The following is a 9,323-nucleotide window of genomic DNA, read 5'->3' on the forward strand; positions in this document are numbered from 1 at the left end:
ACGCATGTATGGGGTGGAGCAATTAGAAAGGTTTCCCCCCCCCCATACTGAAGTCTGGGGACATCCAACAAAGCTGGGAGATTCAGGACGGACAAAGCGAAGTACTTCTTCATACAGTGCATGATTAAACAATGGAGTTCTCTACAAAAGGACCACAGTCGATGGCTTTAAAAGTGGACTGGACAAATTCATGATGGATAAGGCTATCGGTGGCTGCGAGTGATGATGGAGATATATGTGTCACCGGAGGAGGGGGGAGTGCTGTTGGGCTCACGTCCTGCTGGTGAGCATCCCCTAGGCATGGGGTTGACCACTGCGGAAATAGAGTGCTGGATTAGATGGGCTTTTGTTCTGATCCAGCAGGGCTCTTCTGATGTGTGAGGCACTTAATGCTGTTCTCTTGTCTGTTGCGTATGTGTGCCCTGCCATCCATCTATCCCTCACATCTATCCCATGCTGCCTTCTCTGTACCTGTATGATTAAAAGAGGCTGAAAGCATGATATTCCAATTGAAGTACTAGCATTTCTGTAACGCAGTGCAGGAGTCAGGCCTATCGTCAACACCCAGCATCTGCAGGTGTCTGCTGGAGTCCATGCGTTGCCAGGATCCGCTAGTGTTGATTCTACCCTGTCGAAGGTGCCCTGGCATTGCTGCTGCTGATTTCTCCCTCTTTTGTTGCTGTACCAGATACTTTCAGGCACTACACTGTGGAAAAGTTCAGCAAGGCCACAACATGGCTTTCATTCAAACGGTGCTTGCACCACCATGAAACTTGGTTGGCGGGGGTGATTGGTGGCTACAGCAGTGCCAATATGAGCAGGACTGGGGTGCTCAAGTGGTGGCAGCAATTTAATGGCAGTGGCAGACAGCACTATGCCAAGTGTTTGCTTAATCCAGGCAGGAACTAGAATTTGCACTGGCCTTTGAAAAGGGCCCTCCTCTTCCCGAGGTGGGGGGGGATAAGGATCCCATGGTACTTGGAAGAGGGAAAACCAGAAAAGGTCTGAATTCTCATTTGTGAATAGCAGGGAGACTAGTAGGAGTAACTCACATGCATCTTTAACAGTATCACAAAATATAAACAGGCAAAAAGAGCCCAAGAAGACTACCTAGAGCCTGTCTAGTGCTGTTGTTAGAAGATACAAGTGGAATCTGGAGCACAATATTTCATTCATCGACTTTCTATCCTACCCTTCCTTCCAAAGGAGCACAGGTTGGCAAAGAACAAAGTAGCATAATAAAATTAAAATTCAAAAATTGAAACATTAAGAACATCTAAAAACATTTTAAAAGGTTGCATACCATCCAAGCTGCTAATTTCAATAACGCTGAGTGCAGTATTCAGCCATCAAATGCCTGAATGTTGATAATGAGGAAGGCACACACCTCACCAGTGAAGGTTTTCCGCAATGGTGGAACCTCACCAAGAAGGCTCTGTCGCAGTCAGTGCCAGCTGGGCAACTGTGTAGCTGTAGCTCCTAAGAGGAGTGCTTATGTTCAGCCGTTGATCACTGTTGTTCAACTTTGGGTCCCCAGATGTTGTTGGACTACAACTCCTATCATCCTTGGCCATCAGCTCAACTAGCGGGGATTGATGGGAATGGTAATCCAACAACATCTGGGTGTCAAAGATTGCCCCCCTGGGGTCCCTTGACCTCAGCACCCCAAGGGGGTTCTTTGCTTTTGAGAACAGTCCCAATTCCCTTGGGTCACTGCTTCCCAGGCAAACTCTCCCTCTTCCAGGATTAGTTTTACAGTAGAACTGCCACCACCCCCTTTCTTAGCTTCCACTCTGAATAAGGGGAATTCAGAGCACTAACAGAGATCCTAGAACAGACCTATTGTTACACCCTCTGCTCTATGGCATTAACCCACACTAATCAACAGTAGTCCGTAGTGTCCAGTGATTAAGGACTGAATTTAGAGTCATAGCCCCAAGCAATACACACCATTAATAAAAGGGTAGTTTATTTAAAAGAAAAGAAAGGCACATAGAGAGCAGCATATATTTCCTTTAAAGCTGATTGCCCTCAACTGGGCTAAACAACAGATACATTCACATAATACTGTGAGAGATTCAGACAATCAACACAACAAAACTTAACCTAGCTATACTCACTACAGTAAATGCCGGGTTCCCCACAGCATAGTCAGGCAGATCAAGTAGTAACTGAAGGATCACTCTTCATTTTTATGGGATTTAGCTGGCAACAGGGAGGGGGCCAATTAGCCATCCTAGGCGCCCCTTCCGTGATCACCTCCTCTGAAGATAAGGGGGGGCTAGACAGTCCCACCCAGCGGTCCTGATCTGCAATACCCACTCTCCCTGACTTAGATCTCAGGAAGCAGATAAGAGATAATAGATAAGGTTCATTTGCATCTTCTTGACATTTGCAAATTGCCTGTCTGGCACTTGGACTTCTCCAGCAGAGTATCCCAGGGATCAACAAGCTCCCAGATTTCCCTCTGGTTGAACCATTTTAGCTTGACCAACTTTAATTCAAAGTTAGCTATTCTTGACACTGGGGTCATTCATTCATTCATTCATTCATTGGCGATCACTCATGACCGAGTAAGATTGTCTTCCAAGGTAAGGTCTTTAACAGTGGGTCCGTAAGTGACTGTGGAGGCCAATTCTGGATCCACACAGCCTCCCACAGTGAGGACATAGGTTTCCAGACTGAAGACAGCCGCGATGAGGATTTGCTTGATGTGCCTTCTGCTTAGCTCGTTTCTCCCGTTCACCTTGTATTTGTGCTTCTTCAAAGTCCACAGCTCCTTTGATAATAGCCAACCTCCATTTGGGACGTTCATGGGCCAAGACTTCCCAGTTCTCGATGTTCATGTTACATTTTTTTAGATTTGCTTTAAGAACATCTTTAAAACTCTTTTGCTGTCCACTGATGTTTGGAACAGGAACTTTTTAGGCCTCAGACACAGTGAGATGCGTTTCAGAAGTGGGAAAGGGCTGGACACATTCCCCACCCACCCACAGTGATACTTCCTCCTGTTGTGCTATATACTGCCAGAAGACTGCCAGCCCCAGGCCTGGCAACCATGAGGTCTTCTGTATCTTTAAAAGTTGCGCTGTGGAAAGGGAGAATTCCACCTTGTGGTTTTTCCCATTACAGAGTTGCAAGAACACCTGCACTTGGCTGACTTTCTCTTCTCCTAAAGACACAGGATCAGTCTCAGGCCCTGAACCTGGCAACCCTAGCGTGTATGCAGTTCTGAAGAGAGAGAAAAGAAGACAGTTGTCATTTCCCCCTTGTGTAGCATGTGCTTGGGTTAATCTCATGGCATGCACCCTTCTCTCGTTCTGTGCTTCAGCATCACCCCTCCTCCCTTCACCATGCTTATTTCTGGTCTTAAGGCCAGCTAGGAGGGAGAAGAGCTCAGCATCCAGCTCCTCTCTCTCCCCCCCCACCTCTGTGCTGGACATCACTCACTCCCTGCCAATGTACAGCTCTTCAGCTGTTTTGTATTGCCCCCCAGCTCATGGGACAGCATTCAGAAAATGGTAAAGCCACCCACTTGTGGTTTTGAAGTGGAAAAGACCCCTCACCCCGCCGTATTCAGCCTTATCTGGAACTCGGCCTGTGTGGCATTTGTGGCCAGTTTTTGTTTTTTGTATTAGAAATAGCTCTCAGATTTATGTTAGGAAAAAGTCTGGCCTCAAGTGCTGGAATGCCTGACTTCTCCCTGGTGCTGTTGAATGCAGGGAAGTGGCTGCCTGCTGAGAGAGGCAGTGATGGTCAGACTGCCCGTTGCTAAGCACCAAGTTGTTGATAAGGGTTGTTTGTTAACAAAGGTCAGGCAGTAATCATAAGAGTGTGTGTGTGTGGGTGGGGTGGCTGTCTTTCTTTCGCTGTGGTGTGTCCGGAAGTTCCCCTTCCCTATTTCTGTCAACGTTCCACCAGAGGGGGAGGAGGAGAGACAGATGTCATGATGAAAAGCAAAAATCTGCCCTTTGTAATAGTCTGGAATGAGAGAGAAGGGGTGTTACACAGACTTAAACCGTGCCTGCTGCAAAAAAAAAAAAAAGATCTCAGGCTTACAGAAAGATACACTACAGTGAAATGCTGTTCTCCCTTTGAAAATACAAAAAAAGCCTGCACCGATTATTTGGACCAGTTTTTGCTGCTAATGTATTTATTAAGATCATTCATATCCCACCTCTGCACTTAAAATAAAGCACTCAAAGTGGCCAGTGACGCACACATAAAAACCTAAAAGTGTAATAAACCACCACCAACAGAATCAATGGGGGAAAACATTCAGTAGCAAAATAGCAGATAATAAATACTAAAACGAGTCAGCATAAGTGGGCTGGGAAAAAACCCAACTATGCAAAAATGTCTTAACCAGCCAACAAACGAAAAAGTGAATCAAAATACAAATCTTCCCTGTAAGGCAGAGAGGTAGACCTATTACAGCAAAACTGCAGATTAATTTAAGGTGGTGTTCTAGGCAAAAGAAGCCAAATTTGAGAAGGTTAACTAGTTGTTATAGGGATCTTGTTTGGTTGTTGCAGAGAGCAATGTACTCTTTTTAGGATTTCTCCTTCCTGAATGGCAAAGTGGATAACACTTTTTTGGGGGGGGGCAAGGGTGTAGTCATCTGGGATCTTAGGGGGGTCTTAAACCCCTTCCTTTTTTGAGAGCAGGGTCCCTTTGTATAAGCCAATCAGCATGAAAGGGGAGTGTGTTGGCCACTGAGAAGAGTCTTCTAACCAGCTTCACTGTCTTTTCCTGCTGATTGGAGCCAATCAGAGTGAAAGGAGGTGAATCAGCCACTGAGAAGACTCTTTTCACTAGTTAACACTCTTCCCTTTTATGCTGATTGGCTCCTAAGGATGTCTGTTGTTGTGGGGGAAGACATTAACAAGGAGCTTGGTCCCAAACCAGCAACAAAATAAAAAGGGAGGGAGGAGTGTTGCTGTGACTATCATGAAGGGACCCTGCATTTCTGAATTTGCCAATACATTACTGGGGTGTGGGGTGTTGGCAAAATTTCACTTTGGACTGTTTGGATGTTGCTTTGAGCCTCCAGACATAGTGTCAGATTTGTGGTTGCTGTGTCAGCTTGGCTGCCAGGATGATAATTCTCCTGAGGACATTCAGCAGGAATTCTCTCCTTCCCAGGGGCTGGTGCACTGGTGGTCAGGTTTAGCCAGCAATCTGTCTTTAAGTTTTTTAATAGCATAAGTAACTAAGTGCTCAAACGGAAACAAACATACAGCAGGTCTCTCCCTTTTGGTGCATAGCCCACACATTCTTCTCCACTTTGATAGCAGAGTTACTTGGGTAACGTCATTATTCTCCTTGGTAGCACATCCATTGCCATTGCTGTGTGGAGTGTGGTTACAGATATGTCATGAGTACCAAATTTGATGCTTCTTGCGTCATCCTTTACGTCACACAGCACACTTTGCAACCTATTTTATAACTCAGTTCTATTTAGCTTCTCAGAATCGCAATTAAAAAGTTACAACCCTCCCCTTGCCGCTCAGACTTTAAAGGCTAAAACTTCCAGGTTAGTACATAAAACAGGTTGATTTAAAGCTCTTAATATAAACATAGATTGTGACCTCTCTTTAAAAAAAGAGCCTTCATTGCTCCTTGAAGGCTGTGCAGTCCCTGTGCAGTTTCTGTGCACATTCACCTCACCTTTATAACCAAGTGGCAAAACTCCCAGATCCCTGAGACATTAGGTCATTCGGTCACCCAGTTCAGGCATCTAAAAATATATTACCTGTTCTGAGAAATGGCATCATTTTGCCGCTGCTTCTCTAAGCTTGCCTCCCTCCAGACAAAACTCCAGCAGATCCTCCCCACTGGATTGGTTCTTATGCATACACATTCTAGATTCTACAAGTAAAACTTTTCAAGTGCCCAAACATCATACTATTTTATCTAGGGGAGGGGGGGAGAGTATTTATCTGAAATCAGAAGTCCAGGATCTCCAACTTGTTCTGCTGCAACCTAGAATTGCTGCAGTCTGGCACCAAAATCCTTTCCATTAATACCCATTGCCTTTCACCTCAAATTTCACACCCTCGATAGAGAACATCAATTAAAAGAATGGAGCAATAAGGGGTTACATAGACTATGTGACTTTTATATAAATTCCTTTCCAATATCAACTGAACAATTAAAACTTAAATTAAAAGGAACACAATTGGGCTGGTTAACTCTTGCCCAATTTCGCAGTTTCATCATGTTAAGAGTACATAAAACAGCAAGCAACAAGGCCTATCACACAATTCAAACAATTACTTCAAGATACACACAAGGGAGACAAAGGTCTGGTTTCTAAAATATACTCCATCTTACTTAATACATCCCTAAAATCCACTCTCTCACTCAAAGAAATTTGGGAAACAGATATAAACTCTGAAATACAGATTAGAGATTGGAATAGGTTGTGGGAATGCAAACTGTTTAAAACTGTTTCCAGCTATGTTAGAATCATAGAATCATAGAATAGTAGAGTTGGAAGGGGCCTATAAGGCCATCGAGTCCAACCCCCTGCTCAATGCAGGAATCCAAATCAAAGCATTCCCGACAGATGGCTGTCCAGCTGCCTCTTGAATGCCTCCAGTGTCGGAGACCCCACTACCTCGCTAGGTAATTGGTTCCATTGTCGTATGGCTCTAACAGTTAGGATGTTTTTCCTGATGTCCAGTGGAAATCTGGCTTCCTGCAACTTGAGCCCATTATTCCATATCCTGCACTCTGGGATGATTGAGAAGAGATCCTGGCCCTCCTCAGTGTGACAACCTTTCATGTACTTGAAGAGTGCTATCATATCTCCCCTCAGTCTTCTCTTCTCCAGGCTAAACATGCCCAGTTCTTTCAGTCTCTCCTCATAGGGCTTTGTTTCCAGTCCCCTGATCATCCTTGTTGCCCTCCTCTGAACCTGTTCCAGTTTGTCTGCATCCTTCTTGAAGTGCAGAGACCAGAACTGGATGCGGTATTCAAGATGAGGCCTAACCAGTGCTGAATAGGGGGGAACTAGTACTTCACGTGATTTGGAAACTATACTTCTGTTAATGCAGCCCAATATAGCAGAACATTAATTAAAGCTAGTACATTGATGGTACTGCACCCTGTTCAGATCTCACGTATGTTCTCAACAACCTCCCCCAAATGTTGGAGAGACTGTGGAAACACAGGAACCTACTTTCATCTTTGGTGGGAATGCGGAAAAGTACAGGATTTTTGGCACCTGATATATGATGAAATGCAGTTGATTTCCCAAGAACACTTCCAGTTTTCTCCAAAATTGTTATTATTTAATATCTTTGATGATGCACACTCAAAACTGCTCTCTAAAGAACTAAATCTATATGACTTTAGCAGTGAAATTAACGATTTCATCTCAGTGGAAAACAACAAATGATCTTTCTACAAAACACTGGTATAACTCCCTCTGGAACATTGCCATGATGGAAAAGCTGGCACATGAATTGAAAGAAAGACAGGGAAAGGAAACACCAGATTCCTTCTATCTTGCTTTGCATTATTTTATTGAACGCACTTCAGAAGATACATTGATTCATCATCCATCTATGGTGGCCTGGAAGATATGGGGACATTTATAAGTGTTGTATTTGTTGCACAGAGAGCAGGCAGAAATTACTTCTTAAACAAGAAGATTATACATCAGTTTAATAATAAGTCAAGTGCCACGAGAGTCTCTCTTTTATTTTTATTGTTTTCTTTGGATGTTGTTCAGTTGTATTTGGGTTCTGTTATACTGGTATCTGTTTGATACGAAGAAAGAGCCTCATGTTATGTAATGATACCTGTGAAAAATAAAGTTTATAAATCAGCCTTTCCCAATCTTTGGGTTCCCAGATATTGCTGGACTACAATTCTCATAATTCCTGATCATTGGGGCATGCTGGCTGTGGCTGATTGGAGTTTTAGTCCAACAACATCTGGGGACCCAAACATTGAGAAATGCTGATGTACATGAAGTTACTGTCCAATCAATCTCAAAATTTCTCAACTTAAAAACTGATTTGTGTTCCTCTAGAGCCACCTAATGGACACATGCTGCCAAGAGATACAAGTTAAGGAGAAATGAAAATGCCATTGATCATGTACCTTGACATGTAGAACACAACTACAATGCCCTCTACAGGATAGGTCCAGGATGGTTAAAAAGTGCCTTGTGAAGTGGTGTAGCTAGCTATTTCTAAAGAGCCTTTGTTTCTTAAAGGGGAGCAGAATCACGACTACACTCAAGCTGGAAAGGGGCTGAAAAATTATCCATTAATTACAGCCCTGATATTGAGGGACAAAGAATTGAGAGGACCCTGGTCTATATTAAGTTACCTTTGGTCATTGGTAAGATTCCAAACAGAAGTGATTCCTTGGTGTATTTGCAAATTGTATATGGCAAAACTTTAATAAACATTATTACAAAACAAAACAAAAGCTGTTTCAAAAGGTGGAAAAAGATATGAGGGGATCTTGAAGGGCTGGTGCCAGTGGGCAGTCAGGTCAGGCCCTGGCTGAGGGCCACTGGGGCCAGAGGAGCCCCTGAAGGGCCCCTCTTTAAGGTGGGTTGGTAGAGGTCCAATTCTGCGATCCGCAGCAGCATTGCCTCTTGACCCTGCCACAGATTGCAGACAGGGAGATCCCAGGCACCCCCCTACAACCATGCAGGCCCGCAATGTCCACCTGCACGCTCCACCTATCTCTCCCATTGGGGTGAATGCTGTCCACATTGCATGCATGCCTGCCACCAACCAAGATGGTGGCAGAAGCATCAGCTCCTTAGGGAAGCCTCTGCCACCACCATGGTTAATGGTAGGCATGTGCTTGCAGTGTGACCAGCATTTACCGCAGTAGGAGAGGTAGGTGTGGGGGGGTGCCATTGGCCTGGGGCAGGCTAGTGTCCAAGGACCCAGTCATGCCTGGCCCTGGCCCTGAGATCTTGCCTATAATTGACTAAATCTTGACTAACAGGAAAGAGTGAGGCATGGGAACTTTGTGGTGACTTGATATGGTCAATATATAATGCAGGAATTTATGATCTCCTGTAAAGCCAAAGGTGAGCATAATTAAATGTGTACCTTGGATATCAGGAAAGCTAATTTTCATAAGTGCAGGAAAATGTTATGTAGGGAGAAATCTTTTAAAAATGACAATGTGGCTACATAAATAGCGTAGTGAGAAGCTGAAGATAACTGGGGGTTACTTCAAACTTTTTAAGTGGAAGTGGGGAGAGTTAACAGGCTTATTTTGTTTGTGTAAAAAATGTAATGTGAACTCCAAAGTATGCAATATAAACTTGTATTTTGGAAAAT

This window comes from Rhineura floridana, chromosome 1 (assembly GCF_030035675.1).
Source record: "Rhineura floridana isolate rRhiFlo1 chromosome 1, rRhiFlo1.hap2, whole genome shotgun sequence".
NCBI classification, from domain to species: domain Eukaryota; kingdom Metazoa; phylum Chordata; class Lepidosauria; order Squamata; family Rhineuridae; genus Rhineura; species Rhineura floridana.